The sequence below is a fragment of the Ischnura elegans genome, chromosome 2, assembly GCF_921293095.1.
Source record: "Ischnura elegans chromosome 2, ioIscEleg1.1, whole genome shotgun sequence".
NCBI classification, from domain to species: Eukaryota; Metazoa; Arthropoda; class Insecta; order Odonata; family Coenagrionidae; genus Ischnura; species Ischnura elegans.
In genome coordinates, this window is record NC_060247.1 from 138,088,877 (window position 1) to 138,097,235 (window position 8,359).

The 8,359-nt window shown below is 36.0% G+C and overlaps 1 long non-coding RNA gene across 1 annotated transcript; it reads left to right on the forward strand.

Moving 5' to 3' along the window:
• The first annotated feature begins 436 nt into the window (after nucleotides 1-436).
• On the forward strand, nucleotides 437-7,998 carry LOC124174156. Its single transcript, XR_006868888.1, has 3 exons — nucleotides 437-690; nucleotides 1,716-1,804; nucleotides 7,601-7,998. It is a non-coding gene; the product is annotated as an uncharacterized LOC124174156 (long non-coding RNA).
• The last annotated feature ends 361 nt before the right edge of the window (nucleotides 7,999-8,359 follow it).

An 8,359-nucleotide genomic window follows, 5' to 3' on the forward strand; every position in this document is an offset into this window, starting at 1 on the left:
ATTATGGCTATGAATCATAGCGTCGAGTAAGGCTAGGTCTTTTAGCTTGCGTTAATTTTAGTTTTTTTGTGTCGAACCGAGGTTTAGCTTGCGCTGCAAACCATTGCGGTATACGGGGATGAAACTGTGTCACAGGGATGGAAAAGTGGTGATTTCCTCCTGGCGTCATGGTGACTTCCCGTGTATTACAGTGGAGCGTATGCGATTCCTTGGGGGAAGGGTTATTTATTTTCCTTGTATGTATTCTCTCCCCAGGCTCAAGACATCGGAACTTCACGTGAAGAGGACCCCAGCTTCACAACTAGGTTAGCTTTTGGGCCATTATGGCTATGAAACATAGCATCGAGTAAGGCTAGGTCTTTTAGCTTGCGTTAATTTTAGTTTTTTTTGTGTCGAACCGAGGTTTTGCTTGCGCTGTAAACCATTGCGGTACACGGGGATGAAACTGTGTCACTGGGATGGAAAAGTGGTGATTTCCTCCTGGCGTCATATTCACTTCCCGTGTATTACAGTGGAGCGTATGCGATTCCTTGGGGGAAGGGTGATTTATTTTCCTTGCATGTACTAACCCGCTCTCTCCCTAGCTTCAACACGTCTCATTGACCGAAGAAATGAAGACATCGTAAGGGATAAGGCATCAGAGTACAGAAGACGGAACGAGCCATCCCAGAAATCTACATTTTGAAAAAGGTATGAAGGAAATTTAATATATTTTCAACTGTCGCTCTTTCGTTTTGCATCGATTTTAATATTTAATCTCAATATCGAGATGGTGCAATTATATTATTAGATGAGGAATAGTATATTTCTCCCACATATCTGGTTCTTTATTTTCTAAGCCGCTTAAATTCGAATTGTCTCATCTCCTTAACTCAGTAGAATTGCTAATTGATTGACCATCGTAATCGTCCTTAGTTTTATACTCTGGTACAATTATACTCTGGATGAGTTTACAGCAACCATATTTAGTTTCTAATTTTTCAATGAGTTATTCGACTTTAAATACATTTCTTTGCCACGTCCTAAAGAGTTTTTTTATTCGTAATGCATGTTTCGCTATTTAGAATTTTTAAATTATTTTTTGACTCATTTGCCTCACTACAAGATGATTCAACTAGTTTATTAATGAACTTAGATTTATTCCTTTGTTCCACAAATCACTCTATTCTTAATCATTCGGATGGGTCATTATCATTGCATGTAGTAAATCTCACTTCATTGTTTTTAAATATTTTTTTTCATATCTGTGCGCATATGTGGTAACAGACATTTATGTTAGTATTTTTTCCCGATCTCTATTGATAAATTCAATTATTTCCTGATTTTTTCCCAAAGCGTTTTGGATTTTAAATTGTGTGAATACTTTCTGTGTAGTTTCTTTCAATTGTATATTTTTAATTTAACCTTTATCATGACAGAATGTCATTTTCGTCATTTGATAGAGATACTTATTGTGCTCTTCTTATTAATTGATCAATTTCAAAATGAATAATATTTGTTTTGAAATATCAGTTCAATATTTACCCAGAAAAATCCTTATTTGATAAGAAAAATGTTTTTTTCCGATTCTTTGCCCACCGTATAGGTCCCTTCCATTTTATCATTTCATTTGGAAAAACTTTTGTTTTGTGAGTGTATGGATATCATTGCACTGCCATTGAGTTTATGAAAATGTGCGAGAGAAATTCAAACATGCATCTTTTTTCTCTCCTCAGCTGCAATTCATCTGGAAGGATGTTGTCAGCAAGCATGTGGACCAATTGCGCGATGCCGGATTCTGACTGCGTACTGGCCTCACCAAACGGTAAGAAAATCATTTCATTTAATCTTTTCTGTAGGTTTGTTCACGGTTTAAAAGTTTCTCATAATTATTTAACATTGAAAAGATTATATTTTTATTTTCGTTAAACTCAGTTGCATAATACTTGTTAGATTTGTTTTTTTTCTGGTGTATCGCGATTGTGCTGCTACCGTTAGAACGAGAAGTAAAGTGTTCCAGCAATTTCTGAATCGTTTCCCATTATTGATGACTATGAAACACAGAAAAGTATGAATTTTCATTGAACCGCAAAATATCTGTTCAGTTTTTTTCCATTTGTTTTGTTTTAGGATTGAATGATCAAGTATTACTCGTTACGTTTACAGCATGATTTACCTTTTTATTGAAAGTGTCACTTCGAATCATTTTTAATTATTTCACAAAGCCAGGATCGCACGCGTTTTTACAGCCTCTTACTTCATTATGGATAGAAAATTATAGTCAGTTGTTGTCCAGTCACAAGAGTACTTTTTCCGTTTTGCAATAGTAAAATGAATAGAACTGAATAATCTAGGCAAATCTTCGACTTCTACTATATCTATTTATAATGCGTGAAATCCGCCAATCAAAAATCAAACTGCTTTTCCAATGGTTTCATCGCAATTATGATCATCATCAATTTGAATGGTGGTTTCACGCAATTCCGCTCTCCTATCCTGTAGTCTTTTCATGGTGATGCTTTTCATCCCCCTTACATCCTTCACTTCAGGACACCATCCCTTCCATTTTGTCCAGTCTACTCTACCAACTTCTTTTTTGGAATCCGTAGACCTTGCATACATGTCTCCGTTACTTTCTAGATTCCTCTCCACTAGTAATCGCGTTACCATTATTAGTTTTCTTGTAGAAACTCATTGAGACTTCTGCTATGAAATGAAGCTGATCTTCGCCCAAATACTCGTTTGCCCTCACTTCTATTCATCTGTGTAATATCCTCATTACAACTTTCACCTTGGCTTACATTAAGCTAATAGTCTTCGCATTCAAGACCCTTATTCTGTTTTGGTAGCAGAATTGGATAAGTTTTCATGAGATCCTCTGACCAACATCCCTCCTCATACATCCTATGTCCTAGTACCTAAGACTCCTCATATCATCCTTCCATATATTCTTCAGTTGCTCACAAAGGATATTTTCCATCCCCACTGCTTCCCTCGCCTTCTTATCACGAGCGAATTTCTAGATTTCCACGGCCCAAGGTTATCCTTCGGTAAAATTTTCTTATTTAAATTCAGTCTCTCTGGCCTGTTCCTGCTGACATTCAGGTTCTCTTCACATTCCTTCATCTACTCTACAACTCGTATCTCTCGATAAGCATCCTTCCATCCTTAGCCTTAATTTAGGCTTGGCATTTTTTTGCCGCCTCCTGGTGACAGCCTTGTCGTATGTAGAGATTACTGATCAGGCAGTGGATATTTTTGCGCTTACAACAGAGTAAAAAAGAAACGCACCAACTTAAGTATCCATCACCGGGAGACGATAGTCTTTTATTTCTACCAACACAAACAGTATATAGGTGACAAGAGAGCCAAAGTTCAAGCAACACATTATTAACTCGATCACGTGAATAAATACTTACTTTTGCTCGCTAGGGTGGGGGGGGGGGGGGCGGTCCCCGGACCCCTTCGCAAAAGGCCTGCGGCCTGTTATGGCCACTATAGAAGGTCTTACACTTCCAATATATAACTAACACCAGAAATATTTCCACTTTCAAGTTAAACGAGCGCATAGTACTTAAGTTACGATATGAAAATAAATTTTTAGAGAAGAGCAACGATTTTCTGAGGGACATAAAAAATAATCGGACATATTCGCTAAATTATTCAATGCAAACTGAAAAAGTTTAGTGGATTTTTCACTATAAAACTCAATTTATATTAATATCATAACATAAAGAATTTACGAAATACAATGAAGTACAGTTAACTAAATTTTAATTTATAAAGCATTACATAAAGGGAGTAAACACTGCAAAAGGTATAGTTAGAAACACAAGTTTCTGATCGGGCTCATCGTAATTTGGATTCATATTGAGCATTCAATATTTCTTTTACTTTGACCAAACAAATTTGATATATGTAGTTTGATAAATACTATTGACATGGCACCCATCAATTTGATAAAACAACTAAGATCTAACGTATACACCACTAAAGATGAAGATCTATCGAAAAGATCTAAAGATGGTGAAAATTTACATTCGCGCTCGTCAAATTTGTTTTCAAATTCATTCTATAAACCATTACTTTATGGCATAAATTTAAATGTTATCTCAGACACCTTACCATCGAAGACCTCCAGTTATAAAGCTCTCTCATGGTAGTGTGTTCATGTTATATCGAGAGTTATTTATTTTTACGTCATAATCCTTCTCCTTCTAAAAATATTTCACTATCACATTGCCGTCCTCAACAATTTTTTTTGCGAAATGATACTTAATGTCCAAGTGCATCTCTCTTTGATACCTGGAGAGTTGGCATATTTCATGGCAGGCCGATTGTCTTTTTATAAAACAAGCTTTCCACGTAACTCATTTGCTTTCCTTCTAATAATGCAGAACCCTTTTTGCGTACTCCTAATGCTCCATAGTACAACAGTTCTTACAACTACTAAATTACTCATGGTGAATGCAATGTCAGGTCTCATGAAATCCATTACATACAATTAACATACAACTAAAATTTTTAAAGTTACAACTGCAAGTTTTTTCTGGATCACATTTTCTCAAATTATTTTAATTTACCTGTAAAGGTATAATGGGATCACGGTCAAAACTTTAGAGGGGAGTCAACATACCCTTCACATACTCATTCTGATTGATAGACACTTTCCCTTGTTGATTTAAATTATAATTTCGTTAAAACAGTTATTCAAACTCTTAATGCCACTCAAGTCTCATATGCAGTTTCCTTGTCCATAATTTTTTGGTAGGCCTCATCTGTCACTGAGCTTGCTATCATTGACTTTGCATAGATGTTCGTTTTATGGTACAAATCAGACTTCCTCTTGTGTCCCTTGATTTCTTTATCCGTCACATCTTCTGCCAACGCGCCTGATTACTCTAATCTTTTGTCAATGACGTCGATAGCACCTTCATTTTAATCCAGCAAATCACGAACTTTCCTCCACCACAGTGGCCAGTCTCTCTCACCCACCAGCGGCTTGATGTGTTTTGCTAAATCCATCTTGAATTTACGTTTTAACTTCTTTGTTTACAGTCCACAACTTGACGCTTTTTCACGATTTGCTTATTTCACTTTTAACGAAGTGCCTGCGAGCCCATTACCTATCGGATTTAATTCTTCTTCTGCTTCATAAATATCTATTACACACTGTATTAAAATAATGACATTGTTAATCTCAAATAATACATGTCGTTGTTGTCTCTTTGACTGATTCATCTTATCCTGTAACTAATCAAGAACTCTTTGCCCTTGACATGCCTTTTGCCTTTTCCTTTTAATTTAAATCAGCAATTGGTTAATTCATTGACTTCAACCAGCTTCTTTATCCTGCGTAATTCCGCTCCTTTCTCTTTCCTCTTACTAATCCAAATTCTTCCATTTCGTTTCCATCCCTCTCTTCTCCAACTGAGCCATTCCAGACCCCCATCACAACTAGGTTTACTTATCCTGGATTTCCCTCATTATTTCTTAGCGCCGTTAACAAACCTCATCTACTTCCACCCTATAATTACAAGAGGCCATGTAAACTTCAGCTACTACAGGGTTGGTGGGTCGCGAATCAATTTATAACACCGGAATCCTAATACTACCTACCATTCTCTTACCCATCTTCCCATTGAATACTAACTACCTCGTAGAATTTATTCTTCACCGAAATATGTATAAACAAATGTTCTACTCTTCAGTATTCTCCACAATCTTTCCACCACACTTCATATCGTTGGCCTGACTTGATATATGCTTTGGGGGGATGGGCTCCCAAGGTGGTGACCCTCAGGCCCCCCAAAAAGTTTTGAAAAATGACATTTTACCTGAAAATACATTTTACATCAATTTGGAACTTAAAATTTTCCTTTCACACATTATTTTTCGCGGGAAATCATCACAAGAGGAAAAAAATTGTACACTATGAAATTCTCTGAGGCTTTGGGGGGGGGGGGGGGGATCTATCCCCCCATCCACCCATAATCATACCACTGCCTAGCAATCCCAAGATATATATCTTACCTTTTTCCATTTCCTTTTTAATATTTTCTAGCTTGCCTGCTCTTATCATAGTCTTACATTCATTGTTGTCTTCTTCTCCATCTTCGTGGTCTTCTTTCCTCTTCATTTGGATGCTGCCAATTAAGACTCTCCTAGGGTTTCGCATGTTGACGTCCTCGAGGTCCTGTGTGAAAGGTAGTAAAATATAAACACCAAGGTTGATGTACACAATGAAAAATTGACTTAACCGGGAAATCTGGGTTCGAATCCCAACTAAGTCAAATATTTTTTCATGGCAAACTTCACCCTTGGTGTATGTAACTTTGCACCTGCACGCGTGACTGCGTATTAAGTCTGTTGTTTCATTCAGTGCTGTTGTAAAATAATTATCTCTCCAAGGTTTTACGAACTGATTTATTTTTAGAGTGATATTCAGGTAAAATATCCTAAGTAGGTAAAACCAAAATCATTTAATATCATAAGTAATGAGTATTTGTGGCAGCTTAAAGTAATTTGAGGCGGAATTGGGCGATAATAAAACCTCTGCCACACCACAATATAAAATCCATTTTAGGCACATAAAGGGTTGTTTTCAAACAAGTATTGTAAGTCTGTTAGACTCAGCACTCTGCGGACATCTATTCCGAAAATTACAATCCCCTATCCCTGTCTTTGTCTCTCTACTTTGCATAAGTGGTAAAGTGCTCAAATGGCTGGACTATAAAAAATGAGATCTATTTTTAAGGCATCCATATTTCCCATACTTTCTTTGAGCCAGGGAGATGTTTCACTCCATATGGTTTAGCAAAGAAATGAATTTCATTGCTCAAAAAGTGATTTCATTTAACTGACGTTTGCCCCATTTGGGTGCTTAAAGGTGAATGTGGTTATATCAGCATGTTCACATTCCTCATTTAATATATTCAAAAAAACGACTTATCATTGAATTTTTTAATGTTATCAACAGTATGTTATTAGTGTCATATTATCTCACTGTGTATCAGTGAGGGACCAGTTTTTTCGTCAATATACTCCAAAAGCCGTTTTATAGGTTTGTACGCTAATAAGTGCACCTTATGTTTTTCTTCAAGCTCTTTAAATGGTGAAAATTTACAATCGCGCTAATGTAATTTGTTTTCTACTTCATTTTATAAACCCATACGTTATGGCATAGATGTAAATGTTATCTCAGACACCTTCCCATCGAAGACCTCCAGTTATAAAGCTGTCTCATGGTAGCGTGTTCATGTTATATGGAGAGTTATTTATTTTTACGTCATAATCCTTCTCATGGAAAACCCCCCCGATAAAATTGGATCTTTGAACATGCGTTTTCGCCCTGTTTTTTGAACAATGATTTTTTTCATTTTAGAAAATTTACTAGAAGTATACTTTACTAGAGATACTAGAAGTACTTACCTTGAACCTCATGTACAGCAACTTTGACTCATCAAATGTCTTTATTACTGATCGTCGTAATCATTCAAATCAAATCCTATATTATTGTCAGTTCTTTACGTGCTTTTTTCATGAATTAAAACTTTTTTGGCTTGACAAAGAGACGTTTCTATCTTATTGTTGAGTACATTCGATGTTGTTCTTACAATAGGGAGAGTACGGCAGCTTGCAATCATGGACCTTGAAACAGCAGCATAGGAATAACATAGAAGTAGACTGCCTCTACAGTGAAGTGAGACAGGGACTCGGAAAAATGAAGAATGAAACAAAAACATTGCAAGATTTGAAGAGCTGAAGCCTCAAGAGTTGAAGACTCAGGAAGAACAATCACTTCATAGCATCAAGACGTGGAGAATGACAGTCTGAGGAACTTGATTTTATTTTGTGCTTGATATTTTATGTCTATTTCAATTGTATGTGCCATTCTGTATTATTTTGATGATTGTACTTTGTGTGAAAGGGAGTATGTGGTTTCGTGTGAATGCAATTTGGTATGAGCTTGAGAATGTGATATGGTTTGAATGTGAGAATGTTATTTGGTGTGAATGAGAGAATTTGATATTGTTTGAATGAGAGAATGTTATTTGGTGTGATTGAGAGAATGTTATATTTTGTGAATGTAAGAATGATATTTGGTGTGATTGAGAGAATGTGATATGGTTTGAATGTGAGAATGTTATTTGGTGTGATTGAGAGAATGTTATATTTTGTGAATGTAAGAATGATATTTGGTGTGATTGAGAGAATGTGATATGGTTTGAATGTGAGAATGTTATTTGGTGTGATTGAGAGAATGTTATATTTTGTGAATGTAAGAATGATATTTGGTGTGATTGAGAGAATGTTATATTTTGTGAATGTAAGAATGATATTTGGTGTGATTGAGAGAATGTGATATGGTTTGAATGTG